This window comes from Apium graveolens, chromosome 9 (assembly GCF_009905375.1).
Source record: "Apium graveolens cultivar Ventura chromosome 9, ASM990537v1, whole genome shotgun sequence".
Lineage (NCBI taxonomy): Eukaryota > Viridiplantae > Streptophyta > Magnoliopsida > Apiales > Apiaceae > Apium > Apium graveolens.
Window position 1 is genome coordinate 253,850,945 of NC_133655.1, and position 22,668 is coordinate 253,873,612.

Genomic DNA, 22,668 nt, shown 5'->3' on the forward strand with positions numbered 1-22,668 from the left:
GTTGCAACGGATTTATTATGGAATTCTTTAGTTAATTGTTTAATACTTTAGTGTGTGATGATTGCTTGATATCTAGTATTGGTTGTGCGTATTCGTCTTATGTGCGTCGCGAACATATAAGATAGGGTGTTAATCTCTTGTGAAGCGACGGTGGATCTTGAGATTTAGAACTTGCCATGCTAGCATAGGTTCATGTACGTTGAGCATGATTAGTGGGTAACTCTAACAGTTTTATTTGCCCTATGTAATCAAAAAAGGAATAAATTGTGCTTAAATCGTTGTGTTGTCAATTTCTGTAGATATATAGGAACTCAACATAATTGATGACTATTCAACTTCTATCTTAATTGTGGATGCTTGGTAGAATGGTATTAGTACAATGAAAGTTGGCTTTTATCAGTTTCGTGTTATTCGATTAATATCATCACTGTCACATGCTAAAGGTAATAACAATGGCTATAGAAGGAAGTAATAATGAAGTTGTGATCTCATGAGTGTTTTATTATTGATAAATTGAAGTGTTAGTTAAGTGGTTAATTAAGTAGTTAATTATAGTTAATATTTAATCAACAATTTTAAGTGTTATTATCTTAACATTGAGATGTAATCATACATTGGTGAGTGAGTTTAATTAGACAATAATTTAGTCTGAGTCTCTGAGGGAACGAACTAGAAAGTATTCTATATTACTTGCGAACGCGTATACTTGCGTGAATATTAGCGCGTGTTTTCGCCCTAACAAGTTTTTGGCGCCGCTGCTGGGGACTCGGCGTATTTGTTTAGTTTATGTACTTACCATCATTGGTCATTAGGACTCAGTGATTAGGACGTAGTAGTTACTTATTTTTTCCGGTTGTGTTTCAGGTACTTTAGCAAGCGTTTATGCAAACTCGTTCTCGTGCTCGCAAGAGGACTTTAGATACAGCTGAGGAGACAGACGAATTTCTTGATATTCCGGAGAAGTTAGATTTTGAGGATTCGGATTCAGGAACTGAGCAGAAAGAACCAGTAAACATGGGAGATCGTATTGTTCAAGCTGATCCAGCTCTTATGGATTTTTCTCGGCCTAAAATTGATGACATTCAGTCAAGCATCCTTCATCCGGCTATTCAAGCTAACACCTTTGAAATCAAGCCGGGCACTATTCAGATGGTGCAGAATTCTGTTTCTTTTGGAGGAGCGGCAACTGAAGACCCCAACATGCACATAAGGAATTTTGTCGAGATCTGCAGCACTTTTAAGTATAATGGCGTGACTGATGAGGCTATCAAGTTGAGGCTTTTCCCATTCTCACTGAGGGATAAGGCTAAAGACTTGTTACATTCTGAACCAGCTGGGTCCATCACTACGTGGCAAGATCTTGCGCAAAAGTTTCTGGTGAAGTTTTATCCAATGGCAAAGACTGCTGCTATGAGGAGTGCTCTTACTCAGTTTGCGCAGCAACCTACAGAATCTATGTGCGAGGCTTGGGAACGCTACAAGGAAATGTTGAGAAAATGTCCACATCATGGAATGCCGGATTGGATGGTGATCACTGGTTTCTATAATGGTTTGGGGGCCCAATCTCGGCCCATGCTCGATGCAGCAGCTGGAGGAGCCTTATGGGCTAAAAGCTATACTGAGGCGTATAGTCTTATAGAGACGATGGCTGCAAATGAGCATCAAAACCCAACTCAGAGGATGACGTCAGGCAAGGTAGCAGGTATTCTGGAAGTTGATGCAGCCACCGCTATTGCAGCCCAGCTCCAAGCGCTATCAATGAAGGTTGATTCTCTGGCTACGTATGGAGTTAATCAAATAGCCATGGTTTGTGAGCTTTGTGCAGGTTCTCATGCTACGGATTAGTGTTCTCTTGTCAACGAATCTGTTCAGTATGTGAATAATTATCAGCGACAACAGCAGCCTGTGCCAACGACCTATCATCCTAATAACAGAAATCATCCAAATTTCAGCTGGGGGAATAATCAGAATGCTATTCAGCCACCATATCAGCAAGGAATGAGTAAACAGTTTAACCCACCTGGATTCCAGCAACCACAGCAGTATGCTACAAGGCAATCATATCCTCAACAGGGAAGTACAGCTGCACCCACAAGTGCTGATTTTGAGGAACTTAAGCTGTTGTGCAAGAGTCAGGCGGTTTCTATCAAGACCTTGGAAAATCAAATCGGTCAATTAGCCAATGCAGTGCTCAATCGTCAACCTGGCACTCTTCCCAGTGACACGGAAGTACCAGGCAGGAAGGAAGCTAAAGAGCAAGTCAAGGCTATTACCTTAAGGTCTGGAAAAGTGGCTGATGCTGAAAAGGCAAAGGAAGTCGAAGCTGAAGTTAGAGATGAAGAATCTAAGCAAAAGGAGAAAGCGGCGGAACCAAGGAAGACTACTGTTGAACACACTCTGCCTGAGGCTAATACAGGGGAGAAACAGCTCTATCCTCCACCACCTTTTCCTAAGAGATTGCAGCAACAAAAGCTGGATAGACAGTTCGGGAAGTTTCTGGAGGTGTTCAAGAAACTTCACATCAATATACCTTTCGCTGAGGCTCTGGAACAAATGCCTAGTTATGCGAAGTTTATGAAGACTATTCTTGCAAGGAAGGTGAAACTGGATGACCTTGAAACCGTTGCTCTCACGGAAGAATGCAGCGCTGTTCTGCAACAAAAGTTACCACCAAAACTGAAAGATCCAGGGAGCTTCACCATTCCTTGCACCATTGGCAATCTAACTTTTGACAAGTGCCTTTGTGATTTGGGAGCAAGCATTAATCTGATGCCGTTATCGATCTTTAAAAAGCCGGATCTGCCTGATCCAAAACCCACATACATGTCGCTACAATTGGCTGACCGTTCCATTACTTACCCAAGGGGCATAGTTGAGGATGTGCTCGTCAAGGTGGATAAGCTCTTCTTTCCAGCAGATTTTGTTATTCTGGATTTTGAGGAAGATAAGAAGATTCCCATAATCTTGGGAAGGCCTTTCTTGGCTACTGGCCGTACCTTGATAGATGTGCAAAAAGGTGAACTTACTATGCGGGTCCAAGATCAGGATGTGACCTTCAATGTATTCAAGGCAATGAAATTCCCTACAGAAGATGAGGAGTGCTTAAAAGTGGATGTGATTGATACTGCGGTTACTTCGGAACTCGATCACATGCTAATGTCTGATGCATTGGAAAAGGCCTTAGTGGGGGATTTTGACAGCGATGATGAAGATAGCAACGAGCAATTACAATATCTGAACGCTTCTCCATGGAAGCGAAAGCTGGACATACCATTTGAATCTCTTGGTACTTCTGACCTTAAGAATGCTGAAGGGAAGCTCAAACCATCAATAGAGGAAGCACCTACCTTGGAGCTCAAACCATTACCTGAACACTTGAGGTATGCTTTTTTAGGTGATTCATCTACGTTACCTGTTATTATTTCATCTGACCTTTCAGGTAGTGAGGAAGACAAGCTCTTAAGGATTTTGAGAGAATTCAAATCGGCTATAGGATGGACCATAGCAGACATCAAGGGGATAAGTCCTTCATATTGTATGCATAAAATTCTGCTAGAGGAAGGTAGTAAGCCAACTGTGGAACAGCAGCGAAGACTAAATCCCATCATGAAGGAGGTGGTGAAGAAAGAAATTCTGAAATGGCTAGATGCAGGCATCATTTATCCTATTTCTGACAGCTCGTGGGTGAGCCCCGTACAATGTGTACCTAAGAAGGGAGGTATCACTGTGGTCACAAATGAAAAGAATGAGCTCATCCCTACTCGAACAGTTACAAGATGGAGAGTATGCATGGATTATAGAAAATTGAACAAAGCCACAAGGAAGGATCACTTCCCCCTTCCATTTATTGATCAAATGCTTGACAGATTGGCGGGTCATGAGTATTTTTGTCTTCCAGATGGTTACTCCGGGTATAATCAGATTTGTATTGCACCAGAGGATCAGGAAAAGACTACCTTCACTTGTCCATTTGGCACATTTGCTTTTCGCAGAGTTTCGTTTGGGTTATGTGGCGCCCCAGCCACTTTTCAGAGATGTATGATGGCTATATTCTTTGACATGATTGGAAATAACGTCGAAGTGTTCATGGATGACTTCTCCGTCTTTGGACACTCATATGATGAATGTTTGAATAATCTGCGCGCCGTACTCAAAAGATGCGTGGAAACTAATTTGGTGCTTAATTGGGAGAAATGTCATTTTATGGTGCGTGAAGGCATTATCCTTGGGCATAAGGTCTCTAGCAAGGGTCTGGAGGTGGACAAGGCCAAGGTGGGAGTCATTGAAAATCTTCCCCCACCTAATTCTGTGAAAGGAATCCGTAGTTTTCTTGGTCATGCGGGTTTTTATCGGTGATTTATCAAGGACTTTTCAAAGATATCTAAGCCGTTGTGCAATTTGCTTGAGAAAGATGTGCCGTTCAAATTTGATGATGAATGTTTGGCAGCATTCGAGACTCTCAAGAAGAGTTTGATCACTGCACCAGTTATTACAGCACCAGATTGGACAGAACCATTTGAGATGATGTGTGATGCGAGTGATTATGCGGTAGGTGCAGTTCTGGGACAGCGCAAGAAAAGTCTCTTCCATGTGGTCTACTATGTGAGTAAGACTTTAAATGGTGCCCAATTGAACTACACCACTACTGAGAAGGAGCTTTTGGCTATAGTCTTTGGCTTTGAGAAATTTTGATCTTATCTGCTTGGTACGAAAGTAACAGTATTCACTGATCATGCAGCTATTCGCTATCTGGTTTCTAAGAAGGATTCGAAGCCGAGACTCATTCGTTGGGTGCTTTTACTTCAGGAATTTGAGTTAGAGATCAAAGATAGAAAAGGTACTGAGAATCAAGTAGCTGACCATCTCTCTAGGTTGGAGAATCCCGATTCTACTTCACAAAATAGGACGTTAATCAATGAATCTTTTCCGGATGAGCAGTTGTTTGCAATTCAGGAGGAAGAACCATGGTTTGCAGATATTGTAAACTATCTCGTCAGCAATATAATGCCTCTTAATTTGACATCCGCTCAAAAGAAGAAGTTTCTGCATGAGGTGAAGTGGTATATGTGGGATGAACCATATTTGTTTAGACAGGGAGCTGACCAGATCATCAGGAGATGTATCCCGTTCTGTGAGACGGAGGGGATATTACGAGACTGCCATTCCACGGTTTATGGGGGACACTATGGAAGTGAGAAGACGACAGCTCGTATTCTGCAAGCAGGTTTTTTCTGGCCTACTTTGTTCAAGGATGCTCATCAGTTTGTTTTAAGGTGTAATCGTTGCCAAAGAGTGGGAAATTTGTCAAGGAAGGATGAAATACCATTAAATGTGATGCTTGAAGTCGAGGTCTTTGATGTATGGGGAATCGATTTCATGGGGCCTTTTATCTCGTCTTGCAATAATCAGTACATCTTGCTGGCAGTCGATTATGTCTCAAAATGGGTCGAAGTTAAAGCTTTACCGACAAATGATGCAAAGGCAGTGCTAAATTTTCTTCATAAGCAAATTTTCACAAGGTTTGGAACACCTCGGGTAATCATAAGTGATGAAGGATCGCATTTTTGCAACCGTAAGTTCACTTCTATGATGCAGCGTTATAATGTGAATCATCGAGTAGCTACTGCCTATCATCCGCAAATAAATGGTCAAGCGGAAGTGTCTAACAGAGAGATAAAGCGCATTCTAGAGAAGGTTGTTTGTCCGTCAAGGAAGGATTGGTCTTTAAAGCTCGATGAAGCTGTTTGGGCTTACAGAACAGCATACAAAACTCCACTTGGGATGTCACCGTTTCAGTTGGTGTACGGTAAGGGATGTCATCTACCGGCGGAGCTTGAGCATAAGGCCTACTGGGTATTGAAGAAATTGAACCTGGATTTAGATGCAGCTGGTAAGAAAAGAATGCTTCAGCTTAATGAACTTGATGAATTTCGACTTCAAGCGTACGAGAATAACAAAATGTATAAGGAAAAGGTGAAGAGGAGGCACGATAGGAAGCTACATCCTAAGTTATTTGTGCCAGGGCAACAAGTTCTTTTATTCAACTCTCGGCTCCGACTTTTTCCTGGGAAGTTGAAATCAAGGTGGTCTGGACCTTTTATTGTCAAAACTGTGTTTCCACATGGAGCGGTGGAAATTTTTGAGAATAATTCGGACCAAGCATTCAAGGTTAACGGTCAGCGGTTGAAGCACTACTATGGGGACATGGCAAACCGAGAGGTGGTTAGTGCCATTTTGTTGACTACTTGAGAAAGGTACGGAACGTCAAGCTAATGACGAAAAAGAAGCGCTGCGTGGGAGGCAACCCATGAATTGTTGTTACAGGAACCCTTAGAAGTTAATAACCTATCCAAAAACACAAAAAAATCAGAAAACAGGGGCTGAATTTTTTTTTTCCAGAGACCCTCTGCGCGCCCGCGCAGCTATGCTGAGCGGCCGCGCAGGGGTCGAGTTCCAGAAAATTTTTTACAGTTCAGAAAAAAAAAACAAACAAAAACACAAAAACAGTTTTAGCCCATAAACCCACGAATTGTTCCCACTACCCCATCATTTTATCCCTTAATTCCCAAACACTAATCTAATCCACACCCTATATATACATACACCTATCCTACATATCTCCCACAAAACTTCCTACACTTAAACCCTCTCACAAACATCAAAAATCAGTTCTTACACACTTTTATTCATGAATCAATGGCACCCAAGAGAGCACGCACTATTGACAGCAGCAGCACAGTTCCTACTGCTGATTCATCGAGGGGTACTGCTGCAAGGCCTCGGTTAAGTGACAGAGCTGCGGAGGAGGAGTACACTAGGCTGTTGGGGAAGCCGATTCTGAAGGAGAGGGGGTTTTTACCATCAGGGAGGGATGGTGAGTTGTTGCCCATGATTGCAGAGAAGGGGTGGATAGCTTTTTGTGAGTCACCCGAAGCAGTACCGATGAGCGTTGTTCACGAGTTCTACGCGAACGCGAAGGCTGAAAAGAATGGGTTTTCTATAGTCCGTGGGCTGATGGTTGATTATCATCCTGCGGCGATTCGCCGTGTGATTGGACAGCGAGAGAGGAAGCCCGAGGAGGAGAACTGGAATGAAAAGACTGCTGAGGATTTTGACTTGGATTTGATTTGTGCGACTCTCTGTCGACCGGGCACAGTTTGGACCCGCAGTCCAGGCAATAATGAGTATCGTCACTTTCCGGCGATCGCCATGAACAGGTATGCCCGTGCATGGAATGCATTTATATGTGCTAATATTTTGCCTTCTTCACATGCACACGAGGTCATAGTTGAGAGAGCACAGTTGTTGTGGGGAATTCTGCATGATGAGTACTATGTGGACCTTGGTGATTTTATCTACCAAGGAATTCTGAAGTTTTTGAGGGGAGCAAAGCATATGAACATCCCTTATGCATCCACGGTTACGAAGCTATGCCGAGCAGTGGGAGTGAACTGGCCGGCTCATGAGCAGTTGCAGTTGCCAGCAGCTCTGATTGATTCTGGCACTCTGAATGGGATGCAGGAGTGGACCGGTGGTGAGCCTGAGGAGCATGGGCTGGGTTATCGTCTTCCAGGAGGGCGTCCAGCACGAGGTGCTACTATGTCTAGGCCAGGGCGTGGTGAGGCTGGTTCTTCGAGAGCTCAGGAGGGTGCTGGGATGGGTGATGCCCAGTATAGGAGGCTTTCACGGCGGATGGATGCCATGTATGAGACGCAGAGCAGGTTTACTCAGGAGCTCACCCTTGCGTTAGGGACTGCTTTTCGAGGCCTTGGAGCTGATATCCAGTGGCCAGTTTTTGGTGAGGACTCTGCATACCCACCGCCTGATACTCCACCCACTGAGGGTGATGATGATGATGACTCCGAGTAGGTATACCCTGTGTTCCTTTCTACTACTTTCACTGAGGACAGTGAAGATTTTTAGTTTGGGGGTGGTAGTTAAGGAATATTGTGTGTGTGTCATTTAGTTGCATATTCATGATAGTTTAGTTCATATAGTTGTATAATTTATGCCATTTAGTTTTTTTTTTATGAATGTCATGTAGCTCATGCATTTACCATGATCCCTTTTGCAATAAGTTATCGACTGAATTGTGATATTGATGCGAGTGTAGTGATAGCATTAAAGTGATATTAAGTTGTGTAGGTTGATATGCATGCTAGAAACAATTATAAGTCCACTAAGTCTTAAAGAATGCGTAAGGGCTAGATTATTGTTATGATTTGGTTGTTTTCAAGGTCAATCTACTTATTATGCTTAGAATTCGATTATAGGTTCTTAGTGATAAAGAAATGAAAAAAGAAAAAATTTTGGAGAAAAAAATATGGAAGTTGTTGCTAGTTGTGGCTAGGCGTCAAATGGCTAGTAGCCGGCTCGCATATGTTGCGAGTAGTCTAGGGTTGAGCAAGATGGAACGAAACGCACTTGCTCAGAAGTTATTAAAAAAAAAAAAAAAATTTTGCATAATTGATCAAGAGTGGGCTCTTTGGTATTCGAGTTATTAAGCTCTTAGGGGACTTTGTGCCTAGTGACCTAAGGCTTTTAGAGTCTGGGATCCGCTAACCTAACGCTCGTTACATGGATACCATTGTATAAGTCTTTTGTGGACCTCACTCATTGCACGGTCAAATAAGCATTTGAGTTGTAAATAAAAAGCACGATTCCGTAGTAAGCTCCAGAGTTCTTGTAGTGTTGTATATCACTTTGTGCCTAGAATTTTTGTTCTTTGTATAATCGTAGGATTGCCTTGAGGATAGTCTAGTCATAGTAATTGGTCTAGTTCCGAAGCATATCTGTTAAGCATTTGCACACACCACGTTTCTGGCTGTATGTCCGTTTGCATGAGTTTATTGATCTTTAGTTGTCTAACTGCATTCGTTGAGATGTGACAATTTGGTTGGTTAATTGTAGTAAGGGGGATCGTTGCATTTTCATATAGATTGCATTCATGCATATTTTTATTTGTTTTTGAGTCTGTGACACTTGAGGACAAGCATCGATTTAAGTTTGGGGGTGTGATAAGTGGCATTTTATACCACTTAGAACGTCTTAAAATGGCTTAAATTGGTGTCTTAAAATCAAGTATTTTGTGTATTTGATGCGTTTTTCTAGTGTTTATGCATTTCAGGGTATTAGTTGCATTTCGGGGGAGGAATCATCAAGAATAAGCCTTGGCATGTGTTCACCATTGCGAGAGGAAAGGAATGGGCAGATTACGGCGAAGAAACGGAGCAAACCTGGATTTTTTCCAGTAGAGGCCTGCGCGCCCGCGCAGCAATGCTGAGCGGCCGCGCAGCAACCTGCGCGCCCGCGCAGCTATGCTGAGCGGCCACGCAGGGTCGGGAATTTTGCTGAATTATTTTAGACTTCTACTTCTGTTTGGCTTCCAACTTCTATGTAATCTGAGTTTTATGGGACTATTATATAGGTAGATTTGAGACGTTTTCACAGAGAGTATTAAGGGGATTATATTTTAGATTGTGTTTTACGCAAGAAGCGAAGGAGATAAGGAAGAAGACCGATTTAGCACACCGTAACGAAGAGGAAGCATATTTTCTTGTGATTCTTGTTTCGTTGTAACGTTGGATGCTAGTTTTCTTGCTTTGACTTATTTACTCTTGTGACGTACTCTGTTTTAATATAATTAGTTTAGTTATTATTTTCTTGTGTTTGTTTATCATGATTTCATATGAACCCATGATGGCGATAAGTTCTATTATGGGCTAATCGTGATCATGGGGTTGCAACGGATTTATTATGGAATTCTTTAGTTAATTGTTTAATACTTTAGTGTGTGATGATTGCTTGATATCTAGTATTGGTTGTGCGTATTCGTCTTATGTGCGTCGCGAACATATAAGATAGGGTGTTAATCTCTTGTGAAGCGACGGTGGATCTTGAGATTTAGAACTTGCCATGCTAGCATAGGTTCATGTACGTTGAGCATGATTAGTGGGTAACTCTAACAGTTTTATTTGCCCTATGTAATCAAAAAAAGGAATAACTTGTGCTTAAATCGTTGTGTTGTCAATTTCTGTAGATATATAGGAACTCAACATAATTGATGACTATTCAACTTCTATCTTAATTGTGGATGCTTGGTAGAATGGTATTAGTACAATGAAAGTTGGCTTTTATCAGTTTCGTGTTATTCGATTAATATCATCACTGTCACATGCTAAAGGTAATAACAATGGCTATAGAAGGAAGTAATAATGAAGTTGTGATCTCATGAGTATTTTATTATTGATAAATTGAAGTGTTAGTTAAGTGGTTAATTAAGTAGTTAATTATAGTTAATATTTAATCAACAATTTTAAGTGTTATTATCTTAATATTGAGAAGTAATCATACATTGGTGAGTGAGTTTAATTAGACAATAATTTAGTCCGAGTCTCTAAGGGAATGAACTAGAAAGTATTCTATATTACTTGCGAACGCATATACTTGCGTGAATATTAGCGCGTGTTTTCGCCCTAACAGCGGCTGAGAAAATAAAAAAATAAATAAAATATAGAGGTGTAACGCATTCCGGGAATGCGTTACACACCTGTAACGCATTCAGGGAATGCGTTACACCTTTTAAATGGCTTAAAAGGCTGTAACGCATCACCGGAATGCGTTACAGGGCTTGTAACGCGTTCCTGTAATGCGTTACAGCCCGACTGTCCATATTAAATTTGATTTTCTGGGAGTTTCGTAACTCCGTTTTGGGCGTGTAATATACCGTTGGATTCGTTTTCCGAGACGGATCTAATGGAGCGATCAATTTTAGTTTATATAAAAGTTTTGAACTGTTTATATTTCCATGAAGAGCTGTTTTTGACTGTTTTTGATTGCTTTTAAATGCTTCATGTGATACATAGAGATGTATAATGCTTAGACTAATGTGCTAGATGATGTAACATGCCTATCTTGATGTTTATTCATGTTGATATATGTGATATATGCTTAGTTTATCATGCGATGATAGATTTAGGTGAACTTAAATAGACATAAGGCGTTTGTTAGACAACCTAGTATAGTGAAATTATTTCATAACCTTAATAATAATATTATGAATACAATCATGAGATTCTTGTGTTTATGAAACACGTAATTGAATATGAATTTTCGATATGAGAGAAAGGATGATTCTGTCAACAACAGATTTCTATCTGTAAGAAAGGGTTATTAAGTGACGCCTCTTGACAATGCTCCACCCGATCTGGGAATCATCTGATTATTGATTATTGATTTGAAATATTTAATTTAAAAGGAAGAATCTTTTTATAATATGATTATGATTGTAACGTAATATAATCCCTCTAAAATTAAATAATATCAAGTAGTAATTGGCCAATGACACAACGGGCTTGTGTCGGTCATAGCCTTCCAACATGGTAGAAAGTAGTTCTTATTTTTGAATCATTGTCGTTTTGTGCCACAGCCGAGGGCTTTGATTTCGAAATAAGAAATACTTGTCTATTACATAGAGATGTGTACATTGAATAAGAATCTAAAGGTCGTTACGTGCCACAGCCGTGGGCCTTTGGGGACTGATTCAATTGTACGGAATGTTGGGTTAGACTTGACTTAGAATATTGAGTTTGTCGTGCCACAGCCGTGACTCAATTATTCAAGAGGCTAAAGTTTGATTAGGGAATAACATTAGATGTAATTGACAAGAGTTGTCTGCCTATTGAACATTGTATGGCGGTTCGTGCTACAGCCGGGGTTGTGTAATGGAATGTAGGATCCCTATTCCCACTAGCATTATGAATGCTTAATTTTTCATGTAGGGGGTTGAATAAATTAGGAAAACTAGTGGGAGCCACTTATGAATAAAGACCCGATTCATATAGTGTTTTGAAATGAAATCGAATATTTGCTAAGTGTTGTTATGTGTTTATCATTTACAGATTTACTTTGTACGTTATGTCTTCTGCACTATCACTCAGGAGCATACTAGATGCTCACAAATTGACTGGTCCTAATTATGCTGACTGGCTTCGAAACTTGAGAATTGTTCTCAGGATTGAGAAGCTGGAATACGTGATTGACTCACCTAAGCCTGCTGAACCTGCTAGTGATGCACATAATGATGAACATGTTGTGTATCGTAAGTGGATAGATGATGCAAATGTTGCTCAATGCATCATGCTAGCTTCCATGAACATTGAGCTACAGAAGCAACATGAGCATATGGATGCTCACACTATCCTCATGCATCTACAAGAGTTGTATGATGTGGCGGGAAGGACAGCTCGATATGAGATATCGAAGGAGCTGTTCGGTTGTAGGATGTCTGAGGGATCATCTGTGAATGACCATGTACTTAAGATGATCAATTTGATTGAACGTCTTGGACAACTTGGTTTTGTCATGGATGGGGAGCTGAGCCAAGACCTGGTCTTGCAATCGCTTTCGAGTTCGTTCTCGCAGTTTGTTGTGAACTTTCATATGAATAAGTTGGATGTCAGCCTGCCTGAACTCCACAACATGTTGAAGACTGCGGAATCGAATTTTCCCCCTAAGAAGAGTTCTGTTCTTCTAATTGGTGAAGGTTCCAATCCTAAGAAAAGGAAGAGGAACCCTTCCAAGAAGAAGAAAGTAGGTGAGAAAATGTCGGTTCCACCAAAAGCTGAAGACCCCAAGAGCAAAGTTGTTTGCTTTCACTGTAACAAGGTGGGGCACTGGAAGAGGAACTGCAAGGTTTACCTTGCAGAATTAAAGAAGAAGAAGGGTAGTGAGACTACCTCTTCTGATTCAGGTATGTTCATGATAGAAATGAATATGTCATTAAATCAAATTTCTACTTGGGTATTAGATACCGCCTGTGGTTCTCAAATCTGTAATTTGTTGCAGGGACCAAGGAGAAGTATGACTCTTGAGGAAGAGGAGGTGATTCTACTGATGGAAATGAAGAAAGAGTTGCTGCTGAAAATGTAGAATCATTTCATTTACATAGGCCTACGGGCAAGACTATTGTTTGAAATAATTGTTATTTTGTTCCCTCGATTGTAAGGAATATTATTCCCATGTTAGACTTGGCTGGATTTTCATTTATTATTGAGAATAATGAATGTTCTATTCTTAGAGATAATATTCTTTATGGACGTGGTGCTTTAAATAATGGTCTGTATGTATGTGACATAATTTATTTCAGATTGAACAAACTAATAAAAGAAAAGGGATGATGAAAATCTCACTTTATAGTGGCATTGCAGTCTCCATTTAGTAGACATGGAGAGAGGACTGCAAATTTGCTAGGAATGGTACACACAGATGTATGTGGACCAATGTCTAAGCAAGCCATGGGTGGATTTTCATACTTCATTACTTTCATAGATGATAGATCTGGATTCGGATATGTGTTTGATGAAACACAAGTCTGAGGCCTTTGAAAGGTTCAAAGAATATAAGTATGAAGTGGAGAAACAACCAAACATAGTATTATAACTCTTCGATCAGATCGAGGTGGTGAATACTTTAATGGAGTGTTTCTAGATTATCTCAAAGTAAATGGTATAGTCTCTCAGTGGACTCCTCCAGATTGGTATCTGAAAGGAGAAATCGAACTTTGTTAGACATAGTTTGGTCCATGATGAGCTATGCAAATCTTCCAGTATTCCTATGGGGTTATGCATTGGAAACCTCAGCATATTTACTGAATAAGGTGCTTTCCAAAATCTGTTCCTCAAACTTCATATGAGATATAGAAAGAAAGGAAACCGAGTCTTAAACACGTTAAGATTTGGGGATGTCCAGCTTATGTCAAGTAAGTTGACCCAGACAAGCTGGAATATCGATCCGAAAATGTAGTATTCTGGGATATCCTAAAGAGACTTTAGGGTATTACTTTTACACAGATCATCGGGTGTTTGTCTCCAGACATGCTACCTTCTTGGAAAAGGAGTTTATCCTTGAAGGAAATAGTGGAAGCAAAATTGTACTTAATGAAGTTCAAGAAGCACAAACTACAACAGATCGAGTAGAAACACCTGTTCTCACTGAACAACCTTTTGTGGAACAACCCATTCATAGATCAGGGAGAGTGTCTCGCCAACCTGAGAGGTAATATGGCCTTGTCATTGAGAATGACAATGAGTTGTCAATCATTTGATGATGACGACCCTGTGACCTATAATGAGGGTATGAGTAGTGTTGACTCAGAGAAATGGTATAGTGCCATGAAATCCAGAATGGAATCTATGTATACGGTATACAAAAGATAGATTATAGCAGATGGCCAGGTGGAGACCTATAAGGCCAGGCTTGTGGCAAAAGAATTCAAACAAAGGCAATGGATTGACTTTGATGAAGCCTTTTACCTGTAGCCCTGTTATAATCAGTTCGGATTTTGCTTGCGAATGCTGCTTACTACGACTATGAGATCTGGCAAATAGCCAGATGGTTTTCTTTCCAAGGGAAATGAAAACCTAGTGTGTAAGCTGCTGCGAACCATATGTGGTTTAAAGCAAGCTTCTCGTAGATGGAACATCCGTTTTGATGAGACAATCAAAGAGTTTGATTTTATTAAAAACGTGGATGAACCATGCGTCTACAAAAGGGTTAGTGGGAGCGCGATAACATTTCTTGTATTGTATTGAAATAGAGTTGACACACATAACAACATAGCAGACCCACTTACAAAGCTACTTTATGAAAGTCACTTTGATCGTCAAGATGGGTATTAGATACCAGAGTGATTGGCTTTAGTACAAGTGGGAGATTGAAAGGAATATGTCCTAAGTCCAATGTGTATTAGGATTTAGGAATAACTTTTATGTAATCTGTTTTGATTTCATTGATATTAATAAAGACTTGTTTTGTTTTTATTACGGGCTCTATCTATTTAAGTGTTTAAATAAGATATACCATAGTTTAGAGTAAAGCTTTTTATGGATTATGATGAGATCATAATAGTGAGACCTAAAAAGATGATAACTCTAAACTTAAATAGTTCCTGGTCATAGGATTACTAACTGGTAATTAATAATCCGCAAAGATGTTAGGGCGAAAACACGCGCTAATATTCACGCAAGTATACGCGTTCGCAAGTAGTATAAGATATAAATCAGATTCGTTCCCACAGAGACTGGTTTAGGTTAAGTTCAATTTATGCACCTATGCAACAATGTATGGTTATCGCTCAATGCTAAGACAAATAACAAATTGGGTTTTTATTAAACTAAGAGATTATATTAAATAACATTAACTAAGAGAATTGAGCTTAAATTAATATATATGATAAACATGGGATTCTAACTTCATTAAATACTTCATTCAATAGCCTTATTGTTCTTAACCTTAGCATGTGATGGTGAGGACACTAATCAGATAACACGAAACTGATAAACGCCAACTTTCGTTGCACGAGTACCATTCTACCAGACATCCACAAAAGAGATAGAAGCTGAATAGGCACCAATTATATTGAGACCCTATATGTCTATAGAATTTGACAACATAACGGTTTAAGAACAAGTTATCTATCTTGATTACATAGGGCAAGTAAAACGGTTAGAGTTACCTACGAATCATGCATACACGTACAAGAACCTATGCTAGCATGGCAAGTTCTAAACCTCTATATTCACTGTCGCTTCAATAGAGATTAACACGCTATCTTATATGTTAGCTACGCACATAAGACGAATAAGCACAACCAATACTAGGATATTAATCAATCACCACACACCAAGATATCGAAACAATTAATTATTGAAATCCATAAGTAAATCCGCTAGAACCCCATGACAACGATTAGCCCATAATCGAACTCATCGTCACCATGGGTTCCAATGAAAGCATGGTATAAACAAGGTCTTAATAAACTAAATAATAATCAAAGTACGAATAAACGAGATCTAGGTTCAACAAGAATGAAAACGAGCATCCAAAGTTACAACTAATTCAAAGAATCACAAGTTGAAAACAAGATCTTCTTTTTCGGAGTTGTTCTGTGCTTCTAGGTCTTCTCCTTGGTATCCCCTTCGCTTCTTGCGTAAAACACAATCTTCTTCTTCTTAATTCCCCCGTGAAAACGTCTCAAATCTACTTATATAATAGTCCCATAAAACTCAGATTGCATAGAAGTTGGAAGCCAAACAGAAGTAGAAGTCTAAAATAATTCAGCAAAATTCCCGACCCTGCGCGGCCGCTCAGCATAGCTGCGCGGGCGCGCAGGCCTCTACTGGAAAAAATCCAAGCTTGCTCCGTTTCTTCGCCGTAATCTGCCCGTTCCTTTCCTCTCGCAATGGTGAACACATGCCAAGGCTTATTCTTGATGATTCCTCCCCCGAAATGCAACTAATACCCTGAAATGCATGAACACTAGAAAAACGCATCAAATACACAAAATACTTGATTTCAAGACACCAATTTAAGCCATTTTAAGACGTTCTAAGTGGTATAAAATGCCACTTATCACACCCCCAAACTTAAATCGATGCTTGCCCTCAAGCGTCACAGACTCAAAAACAAATAAAAATATGAATGAATACAATCTATATGAAAATGCAGCGATCCCCTTACTACAATTAATCAACCAAATTGCCACATCTCAACGAATGCAGTTAGACAACTAAAGATCAATAAACTCATGCAAACGGACATACAACCATAAACGTGGTGTGTGTAAATGCTTAACAGATATGCTTCGGAACTAGACCAATTACTATGACTAGACTATCCTCAAGGCAATCCTACGATTATACAAAGAATAAAAATTCCAGGCACAAAGTGATATACAACACTACAAGAACTCCGGAGCTTACTACGGAATCGTGCTTTTTATTTACAACTCAAATGCTTATTTGACCGTGCAATGAGTGAGGTCCACAAAAGACTTATACAATGATATCCATGTAACGAGCGTTAGGTTAGCGGATCCCAGACTCTAAAAGCCTTAGGTCGCTAGGCACAAAGTCCCCTAAGAACTTAATAACTCGAATATCAAAGAGCCTACTCTTGATCAATTATGCCAATTTTTTTTTTTTTTTTTTTAATTTCTGAGCAAGTGCGTTTCGCTCCATCTTGCTCAACCCTAGACTACTCGCAACATACGCGAGCCGGCTACTAGCCATTTGACGCCTAGCCACAACTAGCAACAACTTCCATATTTTTTTCTCCAAAATTTTTCTTTTTCATGTCTTTATCACTAAGAACCTATAATCGAATTCTAAGCATAATAAGTAGATTGACCTTGAAAACAACCAAATCATAACACAATCTAGCCCTTTCGCATTCTCTAAGACTTAGTGGACTTACAATTGTTTCTAGCATGCATATCAACCTACATAACTTAATATCACTTTAATGCTATCACTACACTCACATCAATATCACAATTCAGTCGATAAATCATTGCAAAAGGGATCATGGTAAATGCATGAGCTACATGACATTCATAAAAAAAAACTATATGGCATAAATTATGCAACTATATGAACTAAACTATCATGAATATGCAACTAAATGACACACACACAATATTCCTTAACTACCATCCCTATACTTAAAATTTTCAATGTCCTCATTGAAGGCAATAATAAGGATTTCAGGCATACCTAATTAGCGGGAGATTCACCCTCGTCGGGTGGAGGATCAGGTGGCCAATCAACCTCGCCACCAGTGTCTCGAACAACAGTACCGAAAGCATGTGTCAAATCTGCAGCAAAATGACGGTGAATATCGTGCATGGCCTCCATACGCCTAGTTACTCGCCTGTACTGCTCATCACCAACACCAGTCCTATCAACTATCTGCTGCACATGAGAAGAACCCTCTATAGGCACTGGAGGATCCGTTCGGCTACCCTCTACATCATCAAAGATATATCCCAACCCCTTGTCAGGGGGTGCACCTAAGAATGAATAACTCAAGTGATTTGGTAGTGGGTTGAGCTCAAGTGTAGGAGCATCTTCAATAGACGACTCGAGACGATCCTGAGAAATTTTCAGCTCTGCTAACCCAAGAGAATCGAATGGCACATCCAACTTCCTCTTCCACAGAGGTGCATTCAAAACCTGAATTTGCTCTACTTTAAAGCACTCCTCTTTAGCTGTGGGTAATTTTATTTCCTTGAACACATTGAAAGTGACCTTCTGATCATGAACCTTCATCGTAAGCTCTCCTTTTTGCACATCGATCATAGTTCGGCCTGTAGCCAAGAATGGTCTTCCCAAGATAATGGGAATCTTCTTATCTTCCTCGAAATCAAGAATTACAAAGTCAGTAGAGAAGAAGAGTTTATCCACCTTGACCAAGACATCCTCCACTATACCTCGTGGATAAGCGATGGAACGGTCAGCTAGTTGCAATGACATGTATGTTGGTTTCGGCTTAGGCAGTCCAAGCTTCTTGAAGATAGATAAGGGCATCAGATTGATGTTAGCTCCTAAATCACATAAACACTTGTCGAACGACAAGTTTCCGATGGTGCAAGGAATAGTGAAGCTTCCAGGATCTTTAAGCTTCGGAGGCAACTTCTGTTGCAGCACAGCACTGCATTCCTCCGTTAGAGCAACGGTCTCTAAGTCATCGAGCTTCACTTTCCGAGAGAGAATACCTTTCATAAACCTCGCATAGCTAGGCATCTGTTCAAGAGCTTCAGCGAAAGGTATGTTGATATGAAGTTTCTTGAACACCTCCAGAAACTTCTCAAACTGCTTATCCGGATTTTTCTTCTGCAGCCTCTTTGGAAAAGGAGGTGGAGGATAGATCTGTTTCTCCCCTGTATTACCCTCAGGAGGAGTGTGTTCCACAGTAGTCTTCCTTGGTTCCACCTCTACTCCCTTCTGAATATCTTCTTCAGCCACAACTGCATTTTCTGAATCTTGAGATTTTTCAGGCTCTTCGTCTTGCTGAATTTGGGGGCTTGCGACCTTTCCAGACCTTAAGGTGATGGCGTTCACATGTTCTTCAACTTCCCTCTTTCCTGGATTGGCTTCTGTATCACTAGGAAGCGTTCCTGGTGGTCGATTCAATAAGGCATTAGCAATTTGCCCTATTTGGTTCTCCAGAGTCTTGATAGAAACAGCTTGGCTTTGGCATATAAGAGCCTGGTTTTTGCACATAAGCCTCAACTCCTCTAATTCAGATTTTTCATTCGAAGATAGACCTGCATCATGAGTTTGTTGTTGAAGTTGGAGTTGTTGCTGAAAACCAAGAGAGTTGAACAGCTTATTTCCAAACGGCTGGAACGGTTGTTGCATCGCATTCTGATTGTTGCTCCAGCTGAAGTTAGGATGATTCCAGTTTTCAGGATGATAAGTGTCTGGAACTGGTTGCTGCGATCTCTGAAAATTGCTCACAAACTGAGCTGAGTCGCTAGATATAGCACATTGTTCAGTCACATGCGGACCTGCACACAGCTCACAAACACTAATTATCTGCTTAACAACATAGTTAGCCAGAGAATCGATCTTCATAGACAACGCCTTTAGTTGAGCAGTGATAGCTGTAGCTGTATCCACTTCAAGAACTCCTGCTACCTTGCCCTGTGGATATCTCTGGGTTGGATACTGATGTTCATTAGCAGCCATCAGTTCAATTAGATCATAAGCTTCCTTATAGCTCTTTGCCCATAATGCTCCGCCTGATGCTGCATCGAGCATGGGTCTGGACTGTGCTCCTAACCCATTGTAAAAACAAGTGATGATCATCCAATCAGGAATTCCATGATGAGGACACTTCCTAAGCATCTCCTTGTAGAGCTCTCAAGCTTCACTTAGCGATTCTCCCGTTTGCTGCGCAAATTGAGTAATAGCATTCCTAAGTGTAGTTGTCTTCGCCATAGGGAAGAATTTAGTAAGAAACTTCTAAGCAAGATCTTCCCAAGTAGTAATTGAACCAGCTGGTAGAGAGTGTAACCAGCTCTTAGCCTTATCCTTCAGAGAGAATGGGAATAGTCTCAGCTTCACAGCATCTTCGGAAACACCGTTGAACTTGAAGGTGTCGCAGATCTCAATGAAATCCCTAATGTGTGTATTGGGATCTTCCGTTGGAGAACCCCCAAACTGGACTGAAGTCTGTACCCATTGAATTATGCCGGGCTTGATCTCAAAGGTATTAGATGTGATAGCTGGCCGGACAATACTAGATTGAATGTCATTGATCTTGGGTTGAGAAAAATCCATCAAGGCTTTTATTCGTGCTGCTGGATCTCCCATTGTAATGAGTACCTGAAACACAAACAAATAAACCGTGAAAGTAAAAGAATCCGAGTCAGTGAACTTTAACGACCACTGATGACAAGCACATAAACTAAAAATTAACACCGAGTCCCCGGCAGCGGCGCCAAAAACTTGTTAGGGCGAAAACACGCGCTAATATTCATGCAAGTATACGCGTTCGCAAGTAGTATAAGATATAAATCAGATTCGTTCCCACAGAGACTGGTTTAGGTTAAGTTCAATTTATGCACCTATGCAACAATGTATGGTTATCGCTCAATGCTAAGACAAATAACAAATTGGGTTTTTATTAAACTAAGAGATTATATTAAATAACATTAACTAAGAGAATTGAGGTTAAATTAATATATATGATAAACATGGGATTCTAACTTCATTAAATAATTCATTCAATAGCCTTATTGTTCTTAACCTTAGCATGTGATGGTGAGGACACTAATCAGATAACACGAAACTGATAAACGCCAACTTTCGTTGCACGAGTACCATTCTACCAGACATCCACAAAAGAGATAGAAGATAAATAGGCACCAATTATATTGAGACCCTATATATCTATAGAATTTGACAATATAACGGTTTAAGAACAAGTTATCTATCTTGATTACATAGGGCAAGTAAAACGGTTAGAGTTACCTACGAATCATGCATACACGTACAAGAACCTATGCTAGCATGGCAAGTTCTAAACCTCTATATTCACTGTCGCTTCAATAGAGATTAACACGCTATCTTATATGTTAGCTACGCACATAAGACGAATAAGCACAACCAATACTAGGATATCATTCAATCACCACACACCAAGATATCGAAATAATTAATTATTGAAATCCATAAGTAAATCCGCTAGAACCCCATGACAACGATTAGCCCATAATCGAACTCATCGTCACCATGGGTTCCAATGAAAGCATGGTATAAACAAGGTCTTAATAAACTAAATAATAATCAAAGTACGAATAAACGAGATCTAGGTTCAACAAGAACGAAAACGAGCATCCAAAGTTATAACTAATTCAAAGAATCACAAGTTGAAAACAAGATCTTCTTTTTCGGAGTTGTTCTGTGCTTCTAGGTCTTCTCCTTGGCATCCCCTTCGCTTCTTGCGTAAAACACAATATTCTTCTTCTTGATTCCCCCGTGAAAACGTCTCAAATCTACTTATATAATAGTCCCATAAAACTCAGATTACATAGAAGTTGGAAGCCAAACAGAAGTAGAAGTCTAAAATAATTCAGCAAAATTCCCGACCCTGCGCGACCGCTCAGCATAGCTGCGCGGGCGCGCAGGTTGCTGCGCGGCCGCTCAGCATAGCTGCGCGGGCGCGCAGGCCTCTACTGGAAAAAATCCAAGCTTGCTCCGTTTCTTCGCCGTAATCTGCCCGTTCCTTTCCTCTCGCAATGGTGAACACATGCCAAGGCTTATTCTTGATGATTCCTCCCCCGGAATGCAACTAATACCCTGAAATGCATGAACACTAGAAAAACGCATCAAATACATAAAATACTTGATTTCAAGACACCAATTTAAGCCATTTTAAGACGTTCTAAGTGGTATAAAATGCCACTTATCAAAAGATCGGTACATACTATGCTTGCTTCATTATGAAGGATGTCTGTTCTCATAGACATTTGTGTGGTGACACTATAGCTAGTATGTAGGTGCTTATTATAGAATAAGTTCACTGAACATGACTCGCCCAGCTGAACAACTGATGGAGTTCACTCACGTGTCAGCAGTTGTTCGCTTAGTGATAGTTGTACAAGTATCCTTAGACTTGAGGTCATCATAGTCATCTTGTGTACACTGAACTATGCTTTGGTTTAGTTCTTAGTCTCCAGGGACAATTATTAGGGCTCTTCTGGGTATAGAAATTTGTACATGGAGATAGTGTATGATCAATAAAGGATCTACCCCTTCCAGTGAAGGAAGCGAATGTTCAAGGCTAATCCACTTATGCTAGTTCAGGAATCTCTGGCCAGAGTGAATGAAATTAGAAAGGAGTTTCTAATTTGCATAGAACTACGCATAGTAAATGGTAAGCAAGTGATTGAATTAGATAGACTTGACACGAGATCCATGCCTTGTATTTAATCGGGACATTGTAGGGTAGAAGGAGTTTATTGTACGGTAACTATTCACTGACAGGTTCTTGGTATTCTAAGCAGTGAATTCATATTATCCGGATAGTCGTGATATGTTGAGAAGCATCACTCACGATGTAGAATAAATGTGATTAATTAATTAATCATATTTAATAAATTAGAGAATTTATATAAATAATGATAAAATAGTTTTATTATTATTTTTTTCTACTATCGGCTTAATATTGAACCTACAGGGTCACACCATAAAAAGAGAATGATTTATTGGTGGAGGAATTAATTAATAATGGCTAATAATTATTTATTTGTGAAATAAATAATTAATTGGAAAATTTAATAATTGATTAAATGAGATTTAATTGATTATAAATTAATGAAGA

At 40.0% G+C, this 22,668-nt stretch overlaps 2 non-coding genes across 2 annotated transcripts; one reads left to right on the forward strand and one right to left on the reverse strand.

Annotated features, from left to right (window-relative positions):
* Positions 1-1,407: 1,407 nt before the first annotated feature.
* Positions 1,408-1,514, reverse strand: LOC141687900 (small nucleolar RNA R71). Its single transcript, XR_012561379.1, has one exon. It is a non-coding gene; the product is annotated as a small nucleolar RNA R71 (small nucleolar RNA).
* Positions 1,515-19,659: 18,145 nt separating this feature from the next.
* On the forward strand, positions 19,660-19,766 carry LOC141688415 (small nucleolar RNA R71). The gene has a single exon (XR_012561859.1). It is a non-coding gene; the product is annotated as a small nucleolar RNA R71 (small nucleolar RNA).
* The last annotated feature ends 2,902 nt before the right edge of the window (positions 19,767-22,668 follow it).